This window comes from Hemiscyllium ocellatum, chromosome 2, assembly GCF_020745735.1.
Source record: "Hemiscyllium ocellatum isolate sHemOce1 chromosome 2, sHemOce1.pat.X.cur, whole genome shotgun sequence".
Taxonomy (NCBI): domain Eukaryota; kingdom Metazoa; phylum Chordata; class Chondrichthyes; order Orectolobiformes; family Hemiscylliidae; genus Hemiscyllium; species Hemiscyllium ocellatum.
In genome coordinates, this window is record NC_083402.1 from 78,363,028 (window position 1) to 78,369,858 (window position 6,831).

Here is a 6,831-nt window from a genome sequence, read left to right on the forward strand (position 1 = left end):
CATAAGGGTGTTGAGTCCAAGAAATAATGCAGGCTCAAAAGTTGATGTAAGTCACATGCACATTTTCAACTGTTAGTTGTGGTGTACCTTTAATCTTGGAAGCTGTTCCACTTGGACCATGTAGTTTCATCTTTGCGTGCTGTGACATCTATTTCCTCAACCTCTGATATCTAATGTGGCATGTCTTCTGATGGAGGTGGTCCAACTATATTAACTCTTTGCATGAGTGAAACCTAGGTTTCTTCTTACCCTGAAACTGTTCTATTGCAAATTTTCTAGAAGTGGCCAATAGGTTTATAAATCCATCCTTTTTTGCCATACATCTGTCGCATTCCACCGCAGTAACCTTCTGTCTTCAAGTTTGGTATTCTTGAATTACATCAATACCATATCAATTTTGTTATTTTTGCAGTAGAACAATGCTGTGGAATTTTACTCACCTGTAAACTTTTAAATTCTGTTATGGCAATGATGGCAAAGTTCCTCCACTACTTATTTAAGCTCACTTAACCAGCATTCCTGTATTGCATGAATTCTTGCCCATGTTAAGTGACGTTAAATAGCAATAATGCATCTCTGTATGGCTTATAGGAATTTTCCCAAGATTTTTTGATGATGATTTCCTGTCTTTTACAAAGATGGAGGCTTCCCATTTCTTTCCTCAACAAAACAGATGTTTTCTACTTTTCATGGCCCAAAACACAAGATCCTTGCAAATGTTTTTAATTAAACTTTTGGGACTGCAGCCTTAATAAAACTTCCTTAAACATTGCAGGCTGAGTGTGTCAGTCTTCTATTCAAAGTTTATTTTACTATACTGTTCCTTCTTTTAAATTTGCCTTTTAGTCCTGTTAAAACGATAAGCACTGTCAGCAACGTCTTTCATCACTTTACTGATGATTGAAAGTAGACTGATGGGGCGGCAGTTGGCCAGGTTGGATTTGTGAATTTCTATGTACAGGACTTGGCTAGACAATTTTCTACACAGACAGGTAGATTACCATGTATTGGAACACCATGGTTAAAACAGTTTCTTTTAAAACAAATGCATTTGGTGTGGGAGAAATGTATTCAAAAGGGAAGGGACCCTTTTAAAATTTAATCTTGTTGCGACCGATTATTGGATGAGTGAAAAGGTGGACCGATTTCATCCCTCCCTCCTCCAGGAGCTTGAAAATCTGGTTATTCCCAATGGGAACCTTATCTGGGGGAAGATAAAAAATATTTGGGTTGGATCTTTGCATTTTAGGATTGGCCAAGTTATTTTCAGAAACCGTGGCTGAAGATTAATAGAGAGGATTATTAAAATTGATCAAGATTGGATGTTTAGATCTTCTCACACACATTCATTATTAGATTTCATAGAAAAATTGACAACATTTAAATTTGATCTCTAAAAAGATATATTTACTATGTTTTCAAAGTCAATTATGCATTTTGGTTTAAATCTGCTTATTTAAATTATTGATATCAGCAACTGTAGAATTGTCAATTTTTTTTAAAAAAGGTTACATACATGGTTAAATTATCTAAATGTTTCAATGATTACTTTGAGATTGACTTTATTTGTCCCAGAAAAATGTAGACTGGGATGGGGGAATCTGATGGAGGTGGACAAGTCTAAAGAGACATATAGGGAGAAACGTTTCCATTTTGGGGAGGGGTCAATAGCCAAGGGCACAGTTTTAAAGGTAAGAAGCAGGTGGACTTGAAAAAAGTTTCAATGCAAAGGATTGTGGGCATTTGGAATTCACTACCTGAAAGTGTGGCAGAGGTAGGAATGCACACAACATTGAAATGCCATACCATACAATCAGCCAAGTGGCAGAATTTGGGATTAGACTAGATGAATGTCTGATGAGTGGCTTAGACAATGGGCTGAAGGGCCTCTTCCTCTGCTGTAAGCACTTGGTGAATCTATGTCACTAATCTGACTTTATATCTGCATTACTAAGAGTCAGAATTTTTAAGCTATTGATCAGCAGTTTAAGTTTTTATGTACTGTTATGGAATTGATGAACTTACAGCATGGTCTGCTCCAATACTCAATGTGACGATGGGTGGAAAAATAATGCAGTAGCAGCAATTTAATGAAATGGGTCAATAGGGTAAAAAGGCAGGAGTAGTGAAAGAAAATAGTAATACATTTTAATGAACCTATGGAAAATATTGAGGCCACTGCACCATCCCCAATTATTTTCATATGACAAATTCAGAAGAGAATTCTTGTGTCAATGCAGCATAGTTAATCACTTTTAGAAACATTCAGTTCATCAAAACAAAATCAAAAGACAATCAAGAAAGAGGACATCTATGTTGATATGTGATTTGCTGAAGTAAGTTCAGAGACAAGTTCACACCCATTTAGACAGGTGGTGAACTCCCAAATAGGGCATCTTGGGGAAATCAGTGGTGCTTTCCAGAGGACAGTCATAAAACAATAAAATTCTTACTTTTGCTGCTCCCATTCATAAACATGGAAATACTGCCATCGAATCATGATGGCATGACCCAACAAGCCTATGCCAGCTCTAAGAGAAATCCAGTTCTGTTCCTTAAGTCTTGCAAGTTTACTTTTAATTGTTCAACCAATTTCATTTTTAAAATCATTGATAGTTTCCTCTTTCATCAACCTGGCAGGCAGTGAGTTCTAAGCTATTATTATTTGCTATGTAAAATATTCTTCCCTACAACCTCTGCTGCTCTTGCCACAATCTCAAAAGTTACATCCTCTTGTGCACTAATTAACTAATAGGAATGTATTCTTCATTTATATTATCTAAGCATTCACAAAAGAGGGTTAAGAGGAACATACTACAGCCTATTTCAAATGGAAAAATAGTTTTAAAATTCTTATTTAAGAAAACTAATTCAATTTACCTGTTTTCACTTCCCATAATTTTTATGGGAAAGGTAATGCTACTTGCACTGAACATGTCATATGGGCACCTATCCTCTTTTCTACCCCCTGAGTTTGTTAATTTTTTTTTTTAAATCCAGACAGACAATGGCCTTTCCTATTCTAGGAACTTCAATTTCATCAGCATGCCTTTTACATGGCATTTTGTCAAACACTTCCTGGAAATATATGCAGACACATTACATTGTCTTCAACATCTGTTATTTAAATCAAAAAATTGAATTTGATTAGCTACATTATTGCATAAACTTCAGTGCCATTTCTTTAAAATTAAAAATGCTTCCCTCTTACCAACCATTGTCTAGTTATTGCTTGCAGAGTAGCTGTAGGGAAGACCATAAGAAATAGGTGGTGGCCATTTGGACTGGAGCCTGCCCAATAAGATCATGGCTCATCAGCCATTAACATCCACTCTCCTGCCTTTTCTCTATAACCCTTGATCACTGTAGACAGGCATGAGGCTGGAAGAACGCAACAAGTCAGGCAGCATCAGGAAATTGAGATGTTGAGGTTTCAGGTGTAACCTCACTTCAGGACTGGGTGTGGCAAAGTGGGGATACATGAAGACAGGCAGAGGATATGAGCAGGTAGGTCAATAGAATGAATGACTTCAGTAGGTGGCTAGGAGGGTTGGGGGGGGGGGGGGGGGGGGGGGGAAAAGAGAGAAAGAGGAGCTGGGATGTGGTCAGGCAATGGGGAGGTAGTTATTTGAAATTGGAGAAAAATAGAGCACTTGGCTGTAGGCTGCCTAGGCAAATTATGGAGATGTTGTTCCTGCAATTTGGGGTTTGGTTTGTTGTGGCAATGGAGGAAACAAAGGATGATCATGTTAGAAAGGGGGTGGGAAAGGGAATTACAATGGGTGGTTAGCCCCTGCAGGCCCACCTGAAATGCTTAGTGAACTGTTCCAAGTTTACATTCGGTCTCCCTGATGTAAAGACCACATCGTGTGGTCCCCACCCCATCCATTCCTACCAGCATCTACCAATCACCAACCCATCCATCCATCCTTACCCAGAACCACACTATTTTACAGCCCCCTTCCTCAGTCCTGATGAAAAGGTACCAACCAGAAACTTCGATACCCCTCTTGATGTTAATCTACCTGCCATACTACTTTTTCCAGCAATTATTAACCATTTTTATATAAAATTAATCTGTTGAACAGTTATATTCAAATTAAATCAATGATTTTACCAAATAACTGTTGACATTGAATACTTATGATACAAAGCAAATACATTTTTAAAGTCAGGGAATCGAGCATTATAGGGAAAAGACAGGAAAGTGTGATTGAGGACTCCGATCAGCATGATCTCTTTGAAGGAGAGCGCCAACTATAGGCTGAAAGGCCTACTTCCACTCCACATTATGGCCTCATTTTAACCCAGTGTGAATGAATAGTGACAGTTCCAAGTCAGGATTGTTTTGGTAGACAACCTGAAAAGGACGGATGGGTCTCAAGATAAGTTTTTTTTTAAAAAAAACTAAATCACTGAAGTGCCTTGGAATATTTTTAAGGCAGTTCATAAGAGGTTGTGTTGACCAAGTGGTTCTAATATATTAAGATTCATTTCAGCACAAGACCACCAGCTAGTCAAGTAATACCAAGTTGTCTTTGTTAACTCAGATTTAAAATTTGTGCTATCCCATATCCTTCACACATTTGATGTTCCCTTCCATATTGAAGTACACTTAGCAGTTTAATCTCTAGGGGGAAAAAAAAACTTTGAATTGGAAATTTAAAAACCCTCAGCTTTGCTTATGTTCAAGGGTTAGTCAACTGCTACTCCTATTTAAAAAAAAACAATTGAGGGGAAATCTTCAGGCCTAAGTGTCCTCTCCTCAACTCCAAGCCAACAGAGTTCATTTAATCAAAAGATACCCACTTAAAATGGCTTGAGGTCAAATGACTTTTGCAATTTCTGCTTTAAGCCTTCCAGAAATATCCTGAAATAACTATGGGTGTCAGGCTCCTCCTGTAGGGGTACCCAGCTGAAGACTCAAATTTAAAAATGTACTTTGGGTAAGTTTCCAGATAAACAGCAGAGTTGAAACACTAACAGTTAGAGCTGTGCAGAAGTTGCAGTGAAGTGACAAGTGTTGCCATGGGATCTGCTCAGCAGCAACTTACTGACAGTTTGGGCAGTTTCAGCTACTGACCTCATTACTGTCTTGGTTCAAATGTGGACAAAAAGCTGAATTCCAAAGTTATGGCAAAAGTGGTTGCCTTTTGAATGTGGGACATCAAGGAGCCTTCAGAAATTTCAGTGGGAATCAGTTGAAACTCAGTCATGTGGCACATGGGAGAACTATGGTGCAGTACTAACATCCCTGAGCCAAGACTTGGGTTTAAATCCCACCTGCTCCAGAGGTATTTCATGACCTCTGTGCAGAAGGAAAGAGAAATATCTGGCACAGAAAGATGGCTGTAGTCAGAGGTCTTTCATCTCAGCTCCATGACATCTGTGCAAGATGTCCTTAGTAGATTTTAAAAAACCAACTTGTTCAGAGATGTTACTGCATAACTTTGAGAATGTAAACCTGGCCTGCTTTTGGACAGTGATACTATCACTGTACCATAAGATAATAGCTCAAAATCTCTTCCTTCTCTGTACTACCTGTATTTTCCCATGCAAGCTGCTAGGGCCTGACCAAACATTAGTATCTCTTCTGGTTCAAAATCCTGGAACTCCCTCAAATGGCATGAAGAAAATTTACCTACAGCACACTGACCATCTCTGGCTGGCAGCTCACCACCACCTTTGACTAGGGGCAGGTAAACATTGGCCTTGTCAGCAATACCCACATCCCACAAATGAAACACTAACTTACCCTCAGTTGTGAAGAGCTAATTCATTCTACAGCAATGACTTTAGTCAAGTTGTTCCAGGTAGATCAGTATTAGTCCTGTGCCTGAAACCAACTAAAAAGCAAGTTTTTAAGACCTAGGGTCTAGGGAGCACAATAAGCCATAACAGTTGCAGAAAGATCTGCAATTGCTGCCTTAAGAATACAGTATTTAATTTTTTTTTAAAATGTCCTAAAATCTTCACACCCTACAAGTAAAAAGGCATCTTTACTGCACCCAGAGATAGTCACAGCACAAAACAGACCCATTTTCCATGCAAGTCATCAAGCACCACATCTAACCCTATTTTCCACCAAAAGCTAGACAAGATAGTTTGCCCATTCCCCCATTTGTGAATTTGGAGCAATTTTACATGGAGAGCAGAGGGCATTTAGACTTTGGGGTGAAATAATTCCAAGTTAACTCAAATCTATTACATGGGAGGACAGCCCACCTGCAAGTTGTGTTCCAAGCCACTAACAGTCCTGAGTTGCAAATACAATTGCCATTCTTTCACTGTCACTGGGTCAAAATTCTGGAACACCCTTCCAAACAGTATTGTAGGTTAACCTTAAGTGCATTGCAGCCATTAAAAAGGGAGGCAGCTCTATCACCTCCAGGGCAACCAAGAATGGATAATAAATGCTGGCTAGCCAATAACACCTACATCCCACAAATGAATAAAACACAAACCACATGCTAACTGAATTTATCACATCTACCTTTCCAAAACACTAGAAGGAATTCGCAGGTTTCAGTTTAGCTCTGTTGTCCCAACACCATTGAAGTGACTGTGGTAAGCCACTGAATCTACACTTAAATGGTATTGTAAGTGGTTAACTTTATGGAAAGTGAAAGCTGCAATACTCTAGCTTTTAGAAATAATTTTCTAAAATATTCCACAGGTCATGACAAAAATAGACTTTGATCTTGAATGGATACGGAATTTCTGTGAACTGAATGTTTTTTTAAAACCAAAAATACTGACTTTGACATATTCAGGCATCACTATCCCAGCAGGTTGGCCAACTTTCATGACTGATGTTGAGTGACAGGACAG